A 17,056-nucleotide genomic window follows, 5' to 3' on the forward strand; every position below is an offset into this window, starting at 1 on the left:
GGTGGAACTAAGTTCCACAAAGAGAAAGAAGAGAGAAATTATACATTCCAGAGGTCTTTTAAAATATACTAGTGGCATCTAGTGAGCAAAGCATCACTTTCTCTTGGGAAGAAATTCAAATGTGGTATTGAACACTGAATTAGCTAGGAAAACAATCCAAGGGTGTTAAAAACACCTCCAGTAATTGAAGGATGAATCACAGTTTTAACCAGAAGCTACATCATATGAAAGATTAACGTGTAGGTTGCACCATAATAAAGAATGTAAGAAGTGGAAACATTCCTGGACCACATTACTTCTGCTCTGCCAGCAAGTTAAAAAAAGAATAGAACAAACTCCATCTCCTCCACATTCCCGGTGGCTTGTTTTAGCAACTTCTCTCTGCCTACATAGAAAAAGAGGACTATATTTTCACAGTTGAAATAAGTGGCTCTCCTGTGCCAGGATTTGGCAACTGCTGCCCCATATTGGAAGGTTTGGGAACTCTAAATTCAGCAAATGATATATATTATATACAGGATAATTTGACTTGTTAGATATTCAAATAAAGAGAATCAATTCTTGTAATAGTTTAGAGAAAAGCCTAAAATGACTGCAAGGACTCATTCAGGCTTCTTTCTCAAAATGCTGAAATATTAGTACAGACATTTGCACCATCTCATAGCTGAAGAGTAAGCAATGTAGTGAATGTGCAGTTTTCCTAACTGTGAATGCTTATTCATCCCTAGACATCTGGAGTCCTAAAGCTGCAGAGCTGCCTAGCTTTACATGAATATATACAATTATTCCATGCCTATATCCTATAGCATGTCATTTGAAAATGCACTTTTCAGTCCCAACATTTTGACCTTATTATTCATCTGAGGAAAAAAAAGGAAAAAAAAGGAAAAACAAAGGCAAAACAGGTTTTATGGTGTGACTAGTCTCACCTGTATAAAGTACAAAATTGTTGGTGGGGTTTTAGGACTTACATGAGATCCAGATTACAAAATATATTCCTTTCTGAAATAATTTGGAAGGATATCTTGAAAATGAAGGAATATAATTTATGTGTGGCAAAATTAAGTAAAAAGAATCCTTTACATGTTCTACCAGTGGTTCTCCATGTATTTAACAAACAACATATTGGCTGCCTTTCACACAGGGGGAATCTGAGGCATACATCAGCTAACCATTTCCTCAGGGCAATCATGCAGATGGCTGGCAAAGCTGGGACCACTTCCAGTTTCTGCGTTCTCCAGAAGCATGACAGTGAGTGACCTGGCAGCTCATCCTAACTAGCCATATTGAATCTTTATTCTGAAGTTGGTTATTTATTTTTCTAGCTTTTAGTTTTATGTTTTTCTTACATCTGCTGGGTTCCAGCCCTTTCTTCTTAGAGAGAGAGAGAAATGAAAGAAAACAACTAATTAATACAAGAGAAAAAAAAAAGGCAAGGAAACTGCAGACAAACCAAGTTACCTTTCTGCTTTAGATTACCCATTTTGCTGAAGCCCTGCGTATTAAGGACCCACTTTCCCTCCAGCCTTGCTGCAGTTGTTGATATATAATGTACTCCCAGGAACAGACTGCACCTTCGGAAGGTTTCTAATAGCTTTTCTGGAACTTTTCATTTCAACCTATTTTGAATAGATTTCAAGCTATAGATAAGGAGATTTGTTGTAGTAACAGAAGCTCTAACATTCCCCAGGTGGGATATAGGCCTGCAAACCTTGAAAACTGCAGACCTGCCTAAAATCTGAGGATGAAGGCTGTGCCTTATAGAGATCACTGGGAAATGTTGTTACCACTAATATTTTTACTAGTTTGTGACTCCAAAGAGCTTATTGTCAGTTCAGTGTAATGACAAAAACAAACAAACAAAAGCTCATTTTCTTTGGATGTATAAAATTGGGACTATTAAGCAATGATAGATAATCTCCTACTGCTGTTATGCACAGCACTCACAAGACAAGTACATGACCATACTAGTGCCTTTGCTTTGGGGAGGATATCAAATACTGGTGAGAGTTCATAAGAGAGTCACAGAAATGATGCTGGGCTTGGAAAACTTGATTTGAACGCAGTGAACAGAGGCAGCAGTTTGCGCAGCAGCGTCTGGGCTCTGCTTGGACCTTTTGTGACCTTGCTGGAAGTTGTGAAGCTTTCTGGGGACCCCTGAGGAACTAGATGCTGTTTGCTGCTAGCAGGAAAGGAGAGAGCTAGGCAAGAACTACTGCAGGGGGCCTTGGCTTAACTTCTCCTGGGAAGTTCTAGGTAGGTGTAGCTGCTGCTAATGAGTTCTCTTGGTTGTCCCTGATCAGAGGGAGGCGGGGCCTTTGATCCAGGTGGCCCTTGATTAGGGTGGGTCAAGCACCCTGTGAGTCACTGCTAGGGAGAGGTCTATATGAGAGCTAGGCCTAGAGCACAGTGAACAGAGGTAGCAGTTTGTACAGAAGGGTGCCAGAAGGCAAGAAGACACCTTCATTTCTTGTAGTAGTGTGTGTGCTTCCTCAGACATGGTCATGACATGCTGCAGAGCACATTCCCCAGTGGCTGTTGGAGTTGCTGCATCATCTGTGTCTGAAGCTTCAACCCAGACAGACCCTCTGACAGCAGATGCAGCTCTAGGTGCATCTATAGGAGGTGTCAGGCTGTAGGGAGTGCCTGGGGCCTCTCTCTGAGGCCTGGGCTGACAATCAGCTCTCCTGCAGAAGGTGTGCTGTGGTTGACCAGTTGTATTGCCGGGTAAAGGAGTTATAGGAAGAAATCAGTAGGCTGCGTAGCATCCAAGAAGATGAGCAAGAGATAGACGATATTCTCAGAGACCGTGCAGCTCCAGGATTCCCCACCCCCCACTTCAGCAGAGTTGTTGAAGGGCTCTGCTGTGTGAAAAGGTACATTGTAACACTGTAGAAGAAGGCTGGAAGCTGGTCACTTTTCATAGAAGGAAAAAGGCTCTTGCTCCTCCTGAAGACTTACCCTTGAAGAACAAGTTTAGCGCCCTCCAAGCTGAGGAGAGGCTGGGCATGGCTCCAAGGGAGGCAACTGGCCTGGCAGACCCTGTGCCGTGCAGGAACCCCCGGAAGAAGCGGCGAGTGATTGTTGTGGGTGACTCCCTGCTGCAGGGGGCAGAGGCACCTATCTGCCGACCTGACCTCTTGTCTAGAGAGGTTTGCTGCCTGCCAGGGGCTCGAGTAAGAGATGTCATGGAAAGACTGCCAAGGCTTGTCCATGCATCAGGCTACTACCCTCTGCTGCTCTTCCATGTGGGCACTAATGACACCAAGGGCAAATTGGACACCATCAAACAGGATTTCAGAGCTCTGGGGATGGTGGTCAAGGGTCTGGGAGCCCAGGTTGTTTTCTCCTCAGTCCTGCCTGTGAAGGGGAAGGATGGGAGGAGGAGTAGATGGGTTTTCCAAGTTAACAGCTGGCTGTGCTGCTAGTGTTAGCAACAGGGTTTTGGTTTCTATGACCATGGAACCCTGTTTGAAGATCAACAGCTGATGGGGAGCGATGGGATCCACCTTACCAAGCGGGGCACACGCGTCTTTGCCCACAGATTGGCCAGCCTGGTAAGGAGGGCTTTAAACTAGGCAAGATGGGGGAAGGGGAGAATTATAGAGACAGGGTAGTCAGTAAAACACTACTCAAGTCAGGGGGCCTCCAGTGGATGCATGCAGCCAGGGGAGTCAGCACAGGACATGGCTATGGAGGATCCTCTTGCACCTCTCCTGAGAAGTCTGCATGCTCAACTGCCTCTCTGAAATGCCTGTATACCAATGCACGCAGCATGGGGAATAAGGAGGAAGAACTAGAGATCTGTGTGGGGTCGCAGGGCCATGATCTCATTGCAGTTACAGAGACATGGTGGGATAGTTCCCATGACTGGAATGCTGTTCTGGATGGCTATGGGCTTTTTAGGAAAGACAGGCCAGGAAGGCGAGGTGGTGGAGTTGCCCTTTATGTGAGGGAGCAACGAGAATGTATGGAGCTCTGCCTCGGGGTGGATGAAGAGCTTATGGGTAAGGATTAAAGGGCAGGCTAACATGGGTGACACAGCTGTAGGTTTTTACTACAGGCCACCTGATCAGGAAGAAGTAGTTGATGAGGCCTTCTACAGACAGCTGGAAGTAGCCTCATGATCACAGGCCCTGGTTCTCATGGGGGACTTCAACCACCTTGACATCTGCTGGGAAGACAGCACAGCTAGGCACAAACAAACAGTCAAGGAGGTTCCTGCAGAGCATTGATGATAACTTTTTGACACAGGTGGTGGAGACGCCAACAAGAAGTGTGCTGCTAGACCTTGTACTAACAAACAAAGAAGGTCTGGTTGGAGAGGTGAAGGTTGGGGGCAGCCTTGGCTGCAGTGACCATGAGATGGTGGAGTTCAGGATCCTGCGAGGAGGGAGCAGGGCGATAGGTAAGATCACAACTCTGGATTTCAGGAGAGCTGACTTTGGCCTCTTGAGGGACCTACTTAGGGGAATCTCATGGGGTACGGCCCTAGAAGGAAGGCAGGTCCAGGAAAGCTGGTTAATGTTCAAGCATCAGTTCCTCCAAGCTCAAGATGGGTGCATTCCTCAGAGTAAGAAATCCAGCAAAGTGGGCAGGAGACCTGCCTGGATGAGCAAGGAACTCCTGGCCAAACTCCAACAGAAGAAGGAGGTATACCGAATGAGGAAAAGGGGACAGGCCACTTGGGAGGAATACAGGGACGTTGACAGAGTGTGCAGGGATGCGACAAGGAAGGCTAAGGCCCCTTTGGAATTAAATCTGGCAAGAGATGTCAAGGACAACAAGAAGTTGTTCTTCAAATACATCAATAGCAAAAGGAAGACTAAGGAAAACATGGGCCTGCTGCTGAATGGGGCGGGTGCCCTGGTAACAAAGGATGCAGAGAAGGCAGAGTTATTGAATGCCTTCTTTGTTTCAGTCTTTACTGCTAAGGCCAGTCCTCAGGAATTCCACACCCTGGGGACAAGACAAAGTCTGCAGAAAGGAAGACTCTCCCTTGGTGGAAGAGGATCAGGTTAGAGATCTTTTGTCCAAACTTGACATCCATAAATCCATGGGCCCTGATGGGATGCACCCACGAGTGCTGAGGGAGCTGGCGGATGCTATTGCTAGGCCACTCTCCATCATCTTGGAAAGGTCCTGGAGATCAGGAGAGGTGCCTGAGGACTGGAAGAAAGCCAGTGTCACCTCAGTCTTCAAAAAGGGCAAGAAGGAGGAGCCAGGAAACTACAGGCCTGTCAGCCTCACCTCCATCCCTGGAAAGGTGATGGAACAGCTCCTCCTGAAGGTCCACACTAAGCATGTGGAGGACAAAAAGGTGATGAGGAGTAGTCAGCATGGATTCCCCAAAGGGAAATCATGCTTGACCAACCTGATAGCCTTCTATGACGGAATGACTGGCTGGGTAGATGAGGGGAGAGCAGTGGATGTTGTCTCCCTGGACTTCAGCAAGGCTTTTGACACTGTCTCCCATCACATCCTCCTAGGTAAGCTCAGGAAGTGTGGGCTAGATGAGTGGACGGTGAGGTGGCTTGAGAACTGGCTGGATGGCCGAGCGCAGAGGGTTGTGGTGAATGGCGCAGAGTCAAGTTGGAGGCCTGTGGCTAGTGGTGTCCCCCAGGGGTCAGTCCTGGGTCCAGTCTTGTTCAATATATTCATCAATGACCTGGAGGAAGGGACAGAGTGCACCCTCAGCAAGTTTGCTGATGATCCTAAACTGGGGGGAGTGGCTGACACACCAGAGGGCTGTGCTGCCATTCAGAGGGACCTGGACAGGCTGGAGAGTTGGGTAGAGAGGAACCTCATGAAGTTCCACAAAGGCAAGTGCAAGGTCCTGCACCTAGGGAGAAATAATCCCATGCAGCAGGACAGGCTGGGGACTGACCTGCTGGAAAGCAGCTCTGCAGAGAAGGACCTGGGAGTGCTGCTGGACAACAAGTTAAGCATGAGCCAGCAATGTGCCCTTGTGGCCAAGAAGGCCAATGGTATCCTAGGGTGCATTAGGCAGAGTGTTGCCAGCAGGTGGACGGAGGTGATCCTGCCCCTCTCCTCAGCCCTGCTGAGGAGGCCTCCCCTGGAGTACTGTGTCTGGTTCTGGGCTCCCCAGTACAAGAGAGACATGGCACTCCTGGAGAGAGTCCAGCGGAGGGCTACAAAGATGCTGAGGGGACTGGGGCATCTCTCCTCTGAAGAAAGGCTGAGAGAGCTGGGCCTGTTCAGCCTGGAGAAGAGAAGATTGAGAGGCGATCTCATGAACGTATACAAGTATCTGAAGGGGTGATGCCGAGAGGATGAGGCCAGCCTCTTCTCCGTGGTGCCCAGCAACAGGACAAGAGGCAACGGGCAGAAACTTAACCACAGGAAGTTCCACCTAAACCTGAGGAAAGACTTCTTGACTGTGTGGGTGACAGCACTGGCACAGGTTGCCCAGAGAGGTAGTGGAGTCTCCTTCCCTGGAGATATTCAAAACCCATCTGGATGTGATCCTGTGCAATCCTAGATGACTCTGCTTGAGCAGGGGAGTTGGACTCAATGATCTCCAGAGGTCCCTTCCAACCTCAACTAATCTATCTATGTGACTTCTGAATTACGGCTTGAGGAGAGCAACTTACCATGCGCAAGCCTGAACACAGACTACAGGCACACATACAAGGAAAAATTCTGACAACAAGTGGCTTTTCAACCTTGTTGACAAGGACGTTGCAATATTTATTTTCCAAACACTGACTTACTAAAATTCAATCCTTAAACACAGCAATAACTTGGCAGTGAAGATAATTAAACAGTGGGGAAGAGTCAGGGAGTGACTATGGCATGGATTTTCTAAGGTGAAGCTGGGTATCTTTCTAAAAAATTTTTCTCTGATCTAGCTTTAAGGAAAATGTTTCTGGCCTCTTCTTCCACAGATAGGTATTTTCTTATTTAGAAGAAGGGGATGTGAGGGGAAAGTAAAGCCAGATGGACCTGCAGTCCTTTTAGATTTCAGAATTGATGGATCTATACCTCCTGTATCCCTCCACCTTAAATACACCCATTGATACTTGCACCTCCATACTTAGTTAACATTTACGCATTTCATGCTTCAAGGTTTCAGTCCTTCACACATGTCAGGAAGGATTATTTCATTCCCACTTTTTGCAGCATAGTTTCCTTGATGTTTTTTAGTTATCACCTTTCTCTTAAAAATCAGAGAGATACCATAGCTGGGGACTGGGTGCTAAGCAAGAAGAGAAAGAAAAATCTTTCCGGATCCTGGCTGGTTTATCTTGCTTATGCACTCAGGGTCATTCTCATCACAGGCTTGGGTGTCCAGGTGCCCCAGGGACCAGGGAAGTTTTCCTGAGGTCCTCTGATAGGGGCCTTTACGTAGGTTGTGGCTGGCCTATTAGGATCATTTTGGCATTTTCAGTCCAATTTTGTATCATTTCATGGACTTTGCTGCCTTTTCATCTCCTGTTTCCCAAAATTTTGCTTTTAAAAATCAAAGTATTTTATGCAACTGAAGTCTTTAAATATGTTATAAAGTGGGGGAGATTAAAGCTCTTTTGAAATGAGGTAGTGCAAGGCTGTAGGATACCTTGCCCTGTCGCACTAGGAATCATACTGCTTATCTCTTTTCATACAATTTTTCTGTCCTCCACAATACAAGATACGTTTTGAGTATTGACATCTTTGAGCTAAACCCTGTGGCATTTATCCACAGGTTTGCAAATTCTAGGATTGTATAATCTTTTCCATTGGCTATCCCTGTGGTTTCCAGTGACAGCTACAGCTGCAGGAATCTCAAAAAACGTTCCTGCTGGGGACCAGGGGTGGGCAGAGTCCACAGGCTCCTGCAAAGTCACTGTCCAGTTTTAGTTTCTGGAGCATGTACTTTGCTTTTCAGTAGATGGGTGAAGAAGAGGAGGAAAACCCAAAAGAACCATTTAGGAAAAATATCAAAAAAGGCTTTGCAGCAGACACTTAGACTTAAGCCAGGAGAAGTTATTAGAACACTGGACTGGGATCCAGGGAATCTCCAGTTTAATTCTAGCCACTCACTTGCCGGACAACTTTAATTGCCTAAGCTTCCTAATCTGTAGAATAGGGCTTAGGATAGGACATCTCTGTAAAGTGTTTCGAGATTTCTAAGTGACTATTCTACAAAAGCATGATAATTTAGTCTCTACATAAATCAATCACAGCCTGCCAAACTTTCAAGATTTCATATTTGAGATTTACTGTGTATGGAACAATGTTGTATTTGCAAGCTGACCTAAATAAGAATTCTTTTTCTGGTATGTAATTTCTATTGTTCACTTCTATTTATTGTAAAGGAAATAGATCATATTGTACCAGGCCCAAAGGTGGTATTAGCTAGTAGGCGCCTTTGCTATTGAAGTAATAAATTATCACATTTTTATATCAGCTTTACTAAAGAGGCAACTCTATGTTCATATGCTGAACAAATGGAGCATTGTTTCACAAAAGGAATTCTGATTCAGAAGGGATTCCAAATTTCATTGCACTGAACTGATAAAAGAAATACTTTCCCCTTACCTTTACTACATGAAAATATACAATTATACAGAGAAAAACCACACAGAACTAGAGATTATTACTAGACTATTGACCTGAAGCAGATGAGAAATGGTTGGAACAGCTACATTTATACAGTCACTATCCCTCTGTATTTCATACCAAAATTAGTCTTCCTATTGGTATTATATTTAGGCCCTTGAGCAATGAGATGGATGCCAAAAAGATATCTTTTTGCACTGATATCTTCCATTAAATCTGCTACAGCTCTTACACGTTAACTACTCTTCTTTTTTCCTCTCTCTCTTTGGCCCAGGTCATTTTATTTCCACGCAAAGAATTTGGCCCTTTGGTGCATTACAAAGAATCCAAGGGACTAGCCTTTTACTGTTGGGAAACAGCTAATGTTCCTGCCAGTGAGCTAAAGCTGGAGTATCCCTTTGTCATGGCCAAATTTATGACACGGATCAAAAACTATAAAAAGCTGTGTTGCATCCTGCCATTAAGGAGAATTAATATTTTCAGTGGTATGTTAACCAAAGTTTTTCCAGTGTCTCTCGTTAAAAGCAGACTGTTGACTTTTCATCCTGGTGTGCCAAACATTTTCACTGAAACCCTAACAAGACTTTCATCTTACAACCATTATTTCTTAATGGACTTGGATAGGGGCAGTGTACGGGAATGGATTTCCTTTTCAGCTCAGCGCAATGGCCCATCATTAGTGTGCTGGGTCTTGGAGAACCATTACACATGCAAACATTTAAAGTATTTCCAGGGTAACTACTTTTCTTTCCTGAAATGCAATTCATGTTTTATCTATTATATTTAAGCAACATTTGGTCACATTTCACCTTTCAAGTATCTCTACTATGATCACTTCTCATTCTGCTGTATAGTAAAAGTCATAATGAATGAGATCATACACAAAAACAATTTTTTATGGAGTGGATTTTTTAGAACTTTCCCCTCATCTTGGGCAATAAATCTGTCTTTAAAAAACCACGAAGCCCAAATGCTGACCATTTGACAAGAACACTGTATGACGACTTCACTCGCTACTTATTTCTTATTATTAGGTAGATTGTAGCCTCCATATTTGGCAAAAAAAAAACTACTGTTTGCCCTTTCAGTGTTTCTATTTTTAGTGATTTTCTATTCATTCCTGTTTTCCTACTCGCGGTGCCCTGATATCTGTCACTGAACAGCACTCACTTGCTTTGCAGGCATGAGTAATTTTTTTTTTTCAAGCAGACACAAGCGGTGTCAACTGCTTTCAAAAGTTGCCCATTCCTCTAGCTAAGCCCTCCCATTCCTTATATGTACTTCTAAGGATTCCTTAACAATTACATACACAGATGCAGTTTTGGAAACTTTCAACCTTTGATGGTATTTTGAATCACGGCCCTATTGGCAGCAACTGAACGCAAAGTAACAACCCTGGAGTGTGATACCATCAGTTCTAAGAAGCTGTGTAATATTTATATGTCTTCATTCAGACTTTATATCAAATGTAACAGGCTTTGCAACCTTCATTAAGAAACGCTGGCACCCAGAGGTTACCATATGTTCCTCTTTTTAGACTGGTGTTTAAGTGCAGATGTATATTTATTTTTCCACTCTACAGTCCTCCCTGAACTATTCTTACTGCAAAGCTAATGAAACCGTTGCTTTAATCCCCGCTGGCCTTCAGGGTACATCATATGGTCCTTACTATTTAAGAATCCTTTTTAGTGTGCTTTCTATTTCCTTACTTCTGCAGTATTTATAATGTTCCAGTTCAAGAGGTTTTTGCTTTTTCTATGGGTGTCAGGGAAACTAAAACCTTTAGTATCACACTGAAGGTGGAACTGCAGCCAGATCTCTCCAAGTCAGATGCAGAATGATTCTCCCTCCCACCTTTTCCTGTTTGCCCAGCATCATCTCAGTTAACTGAGCCATACAGGATGATATTCCTTTATTAACAGTTCTATCAGACGTTTTGAGTTGGGCTACTTCTTATTCTAACCTGAAGAGTCTTCTTGCATTCTAGCTATTGCTTATTTATGCAGAATGGTTACTGTAGACTTCTATATTCTGAATCCAAGATTATTACTTAAGTCTTCATAATACATGCTACCCACATTCCTTATAGCAGAAGCGTGCAGCTAAAATTTCTATTATTTCTCTTTCTGCATTGTAATGGTTCCACAGTTACTTCAGGCCTTATCTAAACGCCACATGAATTTGCAAAAACACCACAAAGATAGCGGGTGCCCTTTGTTTAACAAAAAAAAAAAAAAAAAGAAATCCAATTCATTAGAAATATGGACCCCATTCTACTGCATTAACTCAGGCATATAATCTTTGGTCAAAAGAGTGAATGTAGGGCATGCTGGAGGCCTTGAGGCTACTGCTAGGGATAATGGCTACAGATTTGGCCCAATTTCTTGTTTCTCTTTCTGTAGTAGATGTTTTGCAAGTGATGAATTCCTCTGCGTTTGATACTAGTCTATAAGATTAGACTTTTATACTATATTTTATACTTCAGTAAATCCCACTGAACTCATTCGGTTTTATGCTTCTTCTTAGAGGAGACTATTATATGTAAGCTGAATCTCTTAACTATATCAAATCCAATATAAACACCCTCTTTATAAGACACACCTCACTCTAATGCTCAGTGTGGAACTCCTAACAAAAATTATAAATGGAGTGCTTTGTTCAGGCATTTAACTCTTTCATTCCTAGTATCAAATCAAAATGGTTAAGCTGTTTTTATTTTGCACTTGAAAATAAATATAAAGGGAAGCCCTAACTTAACCCATATGATGCGTTTAAGCAAATCTGGGAGAAAATTTTAAAGAGAGACAAAAACTTAGGATGTGACTTAGCCAAAGTTTTGGGTTTTCTTAATCTGATTTTTTGAAATGATGTCTGGGAAGGAGTGGGGGAGGGGGAACGTGCTAAAACTTTGCTAATTGTTGGAGAATTCAAACCTGTTTTCATTTATTTGAAATTATTACATAATGGAAGTGGGACGCTATAATTCAACCCAAATGGATGACTTCAATACGCGGGTGGAAATGATTCAGTACATTAAAGAGAAGCTGTTTCAATAACAAATCTTTATTATAATCAGGAGTGAAGTGGTTAATTTAAGTTTTTACTGAAAAACAGGCTGGCAAAAATGTTTCCAGGGATGTGGGGATTTTTTTCCTTTTACTCAGTAGGGGTTTGGAGAGGAGGTTTGGAAGGGAAGGAGGGCTTCAGTTCCAGGATCCCTGCATTCCCACGAGCTCCATTAAGGAAGGGGGAAGGGCTTCCTGCTGAGGCAGCCATCTGCAGCTTTCTGTGAACAGCAGGAACCAAAGGCCTGGTAAAAGGAGAGTAAACCCAGGGTGACAATTTTGTCTGGATTCAAAGTCAGATCGTGGCTGGCTTTTTTTTTTAATTATTATTTTATTATTATTATTATTACTAAAGAGAAGGGAGGGTTCCTCTGGCAGAATTAGCAGGTCTATAATGGAATATTAATTATGACTGAACAATAGCGTTACAGGCAGAAAAGCAACTAGTGCAAACACACCCTGACAGCCTCTCCTGGAATGCGCCGCCGACAGCAAGCTGGGATTGTCATCATCCGAGCTACTGTCGCACTGCTGCAAACTAGCTGGAGCCCATGGATGCATGTCTGAGGTCCCCTTAAGTTATTGCTTTCTAGGCTAGAGTAAATTAGACCTGGATTTTTGTAAAGTGCTGTCACTTAATACCTATTTTATTAAGGTTATTTTTATGCCCATAATTTGAGGCTAACACATCTGTTATTTCCTCCACTGCCTGGCTTTGGTGAACGTTGCCTATGGAAAGTAACAAAGAGTGACAGTGGAAAAAATAACAAGGGTGTTTTAACTTCCAACATCTGGAGAAAACAATATTAAGGAAACAGGAACAAATAGGTACGGTAGCCTACAAAGCAAAAGTCCACTTTTTAACAACAGTGCATAGTTTATATGGTACAGTAGATTTTTATGATTTTAGTCTGGGCAATCTAATACAAAAAACAAGGCTGAAAAATCTCATTAAAGAACCAGCAGTTCTAGTTCTTGTTTAGGTCATCCTAATGCCAAAACTCCAGGTACAAAGGGAGAGAAAAAAAAAGTACTAATATCCCTTCCAGAAAAAAGTTTCAAAATTCCATCTCAAAAGCTTCCTGTTATGTAGTTTTCAATAAAGTTTTACCACTGCTGCATACATATCCCTGGCTGCTACCTAGAGAGATGAAGTAAATTCTACTGTATCATATGAAACTTCAAAACTGAATTGAGTATTCCCATGGAGTGATAAATATCAAGATTAAGAGAGCAGTGGTAGTTTTCTGAAAGAAAAAAGAAAAAAGAGAGAAAAAGAAGGGCAAAGGTAAAGTTCTTAATATTTGATGCCAAAAGACTGAAGATAGCAAAACACAGCAAAAATGCAAAGTTAAAGTAATCCTTTAAGGAAAAGGATGCATTTACTACACAAATACCTATTAGAAAATACCACATTTAAACACTACTATTTTTTCTTTTTGAATTTGATAGATTTATTTTTACAATGTACATTCCTAAACCCTCCCATTTGTTGTCTGAATTCCTGTTTGTGACCTTGGAATTCCAAATTTATGATGTCATCCTCTGCCTTTTTTCCAAGGGCATTGTATTAGAAATGAAAACAGTATGAAAATACTTCCCTGTCCTCTCACACCCTCTCCTTTTCTCCTTTAGTAAGTATAGCCTTGGCATCAATTAAGAAAAAAAAAATTAAAGGAACGAGTTACTAAAGGTAACTTACACTTAACTAGAGTCTGCAAAATAGAAGGCCTATTTTTGTTTCACAGTCATAAGAGGACATGTAGCAGGCAGCAGCTGCTAATTTCTACCTACTCTTCTTGGACATGGAGGAGAATTCCACTTTCACTTAACATTGATTTCTTTGTGCATTATAGCATTTGCGCAACTGTTACCAACTCAAACACTCTGCAATACTTTTCTTTTAAAGATAACAAAGCATAATACTGCTGAAGATTTTCTGGGTTTTTTTTTCCTCTTGCTAGTGGCATATGAATTTTGTGGCAGATTTACTCATATAAAGGCTGCATGAGGGATAATTGCTCCTGCCAGTAACGAGGAGACAAATGGTAGTTAAGAACAGATGCTCCTAATGGCTGGGCCATTGCTTGTGACAGCAAACACCAGAGGAGAAGTCTTCACACACACGCACACGCACACGCACACGGAAGTTGAGCGTTGAGTTCCCAGTGCAAGCAACGTGCACCTGGCAGTGAAGCGCTCCTGAGGCTGTGCAAATACGGCTTCCATGCAATGCTAAACGTATGCTCGGGGGCTTTCTTGAGTAAGTTTAGGTCTGAATACAGAAGCGTGTGTCCAGGCACAGGCGAAACTCCGTGTAGCGACTAAATATCCTGGCCTTTCTGAAAAAGCACATGGTGCAACACAGGAGAAATTCAGAACACCGCATGAAACTTTACATTGCCAGCTGATATTGGATTAAAAATCTAGTACAATGTGAAAACTGATGTAACGAATGCCTGCCAAAACCAGAAAAGCCTCCTTAGGTTTAATTGATGTTACAAAAGCTCAGAACCTCCCAGGACTAGGTTCAAAGTTACCTTTGCAAATAGCATTTCCTTCACAACCCCAAAGTACTAATTTTCCTTAAAAAAAAAAAAATCTGGGGCTCAAAACCACATACGTCAAATTAAAAAAAAAACCCGTCTACCTCAGACACTACCAACTGAGACTGCAGTGTTTGCACAGTATTAGGAAGAACTGGAGAACCTTCTGCATTTATCTCATAAAACACTGTTTTTCTCCTATGAAGTCTGTGGACATAACATAGTTTCCCAATGCTGAAATTGAAGTGCTGTAGCAGTATAGCTGTTGTACCATTTTACAAAATCTGCAAACTACAACTTTGCCTCACTAGCTTTGCTTTTTAAAGTTTCAGTGGCACAACATGACTGTTGTGAGGTATGAAGCCTTTCCTAGGTCTCCCCTCCTGCCCCCCACCAGCAACTTCCACAGTGTTGCTAACCCACGGTCAGAGATGTTTCCCTTTGGAAACTCATTAGACACTCTCATATATTTTCTAGATGTTTAATGCCACAATGTAAATTTTTTCTTGTATATATATTTATATAAGCTTCTGTATTTATACAATATCACTGAATGCAGAAATCAACCATGTGCCTTCAGTGGATTGAAAATATAGCAGGCATTATTGATGAAAGGTACAATGTCTGTTTAAGCGAAGAAGCAGTGCGGCAGAATGGCATCTAGTTTTTTCTCTGTAGTTAATTAATAATGTAATAGGTTTAACTAGCTATTAGCACCTCAGAACAGCCTGCAGGTATGGTATATGTATTCACAAATGAAAAAAAAAAATTCATTACTGAATATACAGATATCAGGAGACCTCTCTGTCCCTTCAGTCCTAAAAGTAAGACAGACTCCAGTGGGATTTGAAAAATGTGTAGACTCTTTTCCAGCCCTATGAGGTGAATTATATCTAGTGTGACTACAGAAATGCCTATGCAGACAGGTGCAGGCAGTTCCCTCGACTCCTCTGCATCTCTGGTTCCAGCCTGCTGCGATCCAGCTCCAGCCCAGAAGCTGCACAGTCTTGTACAGCTGAGAAATGGGGTGCATCAGCTTGAGCTTGGTGTTGTGCTAATGAACCAAGGCAGCTTCCAGATCAGAAGAGATTCAAATTTAGCCAGCTCAGAACAGGATCAACTATGCAACTGAGCTCCTATGCTCTTGGGCTTGGACTATGCATGACCAGATGCATAGACAGGATTTAGTCTTCTCGGATAGTTGCACAGAGTCAGAATAAAAACTAGAATTTCTATCTGTGCTCTTTCAGGCTGACAAGTCTGAAGAAGGAAGCTCACACCAACTAGAAAGCAGCTGTATAAAACCTGCAGGATGGTAAAGAATGGAACAGATTATGTCCTTCAAACATGCTAGCTAAGAATCTACCAAATAGTTCATGAAATGAGTTTTCAATTAAAATTGCTTTGTATGTAGAATGCTGCTTAAAAATCACGCTGAAGAAAGTAGCAGTGGTAAATGCTGTTCCACATCAGTTATGAATATTTGTCTGACAAAATTAGGCCTTTCTAAAATTTATCCAAAAATTTAGGAAACATATATAGTAATACAAACAGCTTTAAAAAATGTCAAGCGTTATCAGTGAGTACTACATTATAGTTTGGAAAAAGTTGGAGTGAATTTATTTTTGAAGATGTGCAGTCAGATACAGTCTGCAAAAGAAATGAGGTCAAAGGACTAATATTTTTTAAAAATTCTGATTTTTTCCCTCATTTATAATGTGTGCCATACAATGAAGTGGAAGAGGTAAATAAAGTCATGAACATCTAATAGCTTTACTGATAATTTTTGTAGTACAAAGACAAATTACATTGCATTCTTAATTATATCCCGACAATTTGCCAGCCCAAATACTGACAAATGAGCCCATTTCAGTAAAGTACCCTAAACCTGTTTTCAAGCATTTTCTGACTAGGGTAGAATAAAACATAAACTGTGATTGCAAAGCAGGCAATTGCACTACAGACTGCTCAGAAATTATTTTAAAAGACTGTCTCAGGAATCTGATTAATTTATAATTCTGGAAAGTCAACAGGGAGACCAACATTTGTCAACCGGGATTTGGAGCAAAACATTGATTCCCAACTGGAACAGGGTTAAAATGTTATAGCAGCATGATCTGGCACGATTTTTCAAAACCTCACAGGCAAGGGAAATGCTCAAGGGAATGCACCCAGAGAACATTAGGCCGTGCCTCTCAGAAGACTAGAGTTAAGAGTAGAACTCTGAGGAAACCACAGAGAAAAATCCTATGGTTTAAACACCAGGATCTGCCTATGAATTTATAGCCAAGGTAGTGAATCTCTAGACCACCGGTGCTTCAGATCCTTCAGAAGGAAACTTTTCTTTCTCTCCACCACAGATTTTGCCCGTCTTCATAAACTAGTTTCTATTATTTTTAGTCAAATCTTCTGTATAGGAAATAAAAAAAACCCCTGTCTTTATCTGTCAGAAGGAGGCAGGAACACAGTCAGAACTTCTTCATCCACCTTCACTTTGCAATTTAGCTTTTAAAGAAAATGAGATAAACCAAGGGAAACAAACACTGAAAATTTCTGAACTGAACTGCATGGACTCAGAGAACTAATGAAGGAGATTTTGCAAGAGCTGTGACAAATCTGAAGGAACTGTACAGTGCAAAACAAACTGAAATTATTTATTAACCCTAAGACTGTTGTCCTCTAGAGTTCTCAGTCAAAAGGCAATGACTCTCTTCTCATGTTCCAGCATGGTAACAACTCTGTTACGGAATAAACCACAGGAAAGGTAGGGGTCATTACTTCTATGTTTGTATTAGACCTGGTTTCTCCTTAATTTTAACACATGAACCCTGAAACAAATATCCATTTCCTTTGTACCACGAGGAAAGGTCTTTAAAAGCAGAA

The sequence above is a fragment of the Struthio camelus genome, chromosome 2 (assembly GCF_040807025.1).
Source record: "Struthio camelus isolate bStrCam1 chromosome 2, bStrCam1.hap1, whole genome shotgun sequence".
Taxonomy (NCBI): domain Eukaryota; kingdom Metazoa; phylum Chordata; class Aves; order Struthioniformes; family Struthionidae; genus Struthio; species Struthio camelus.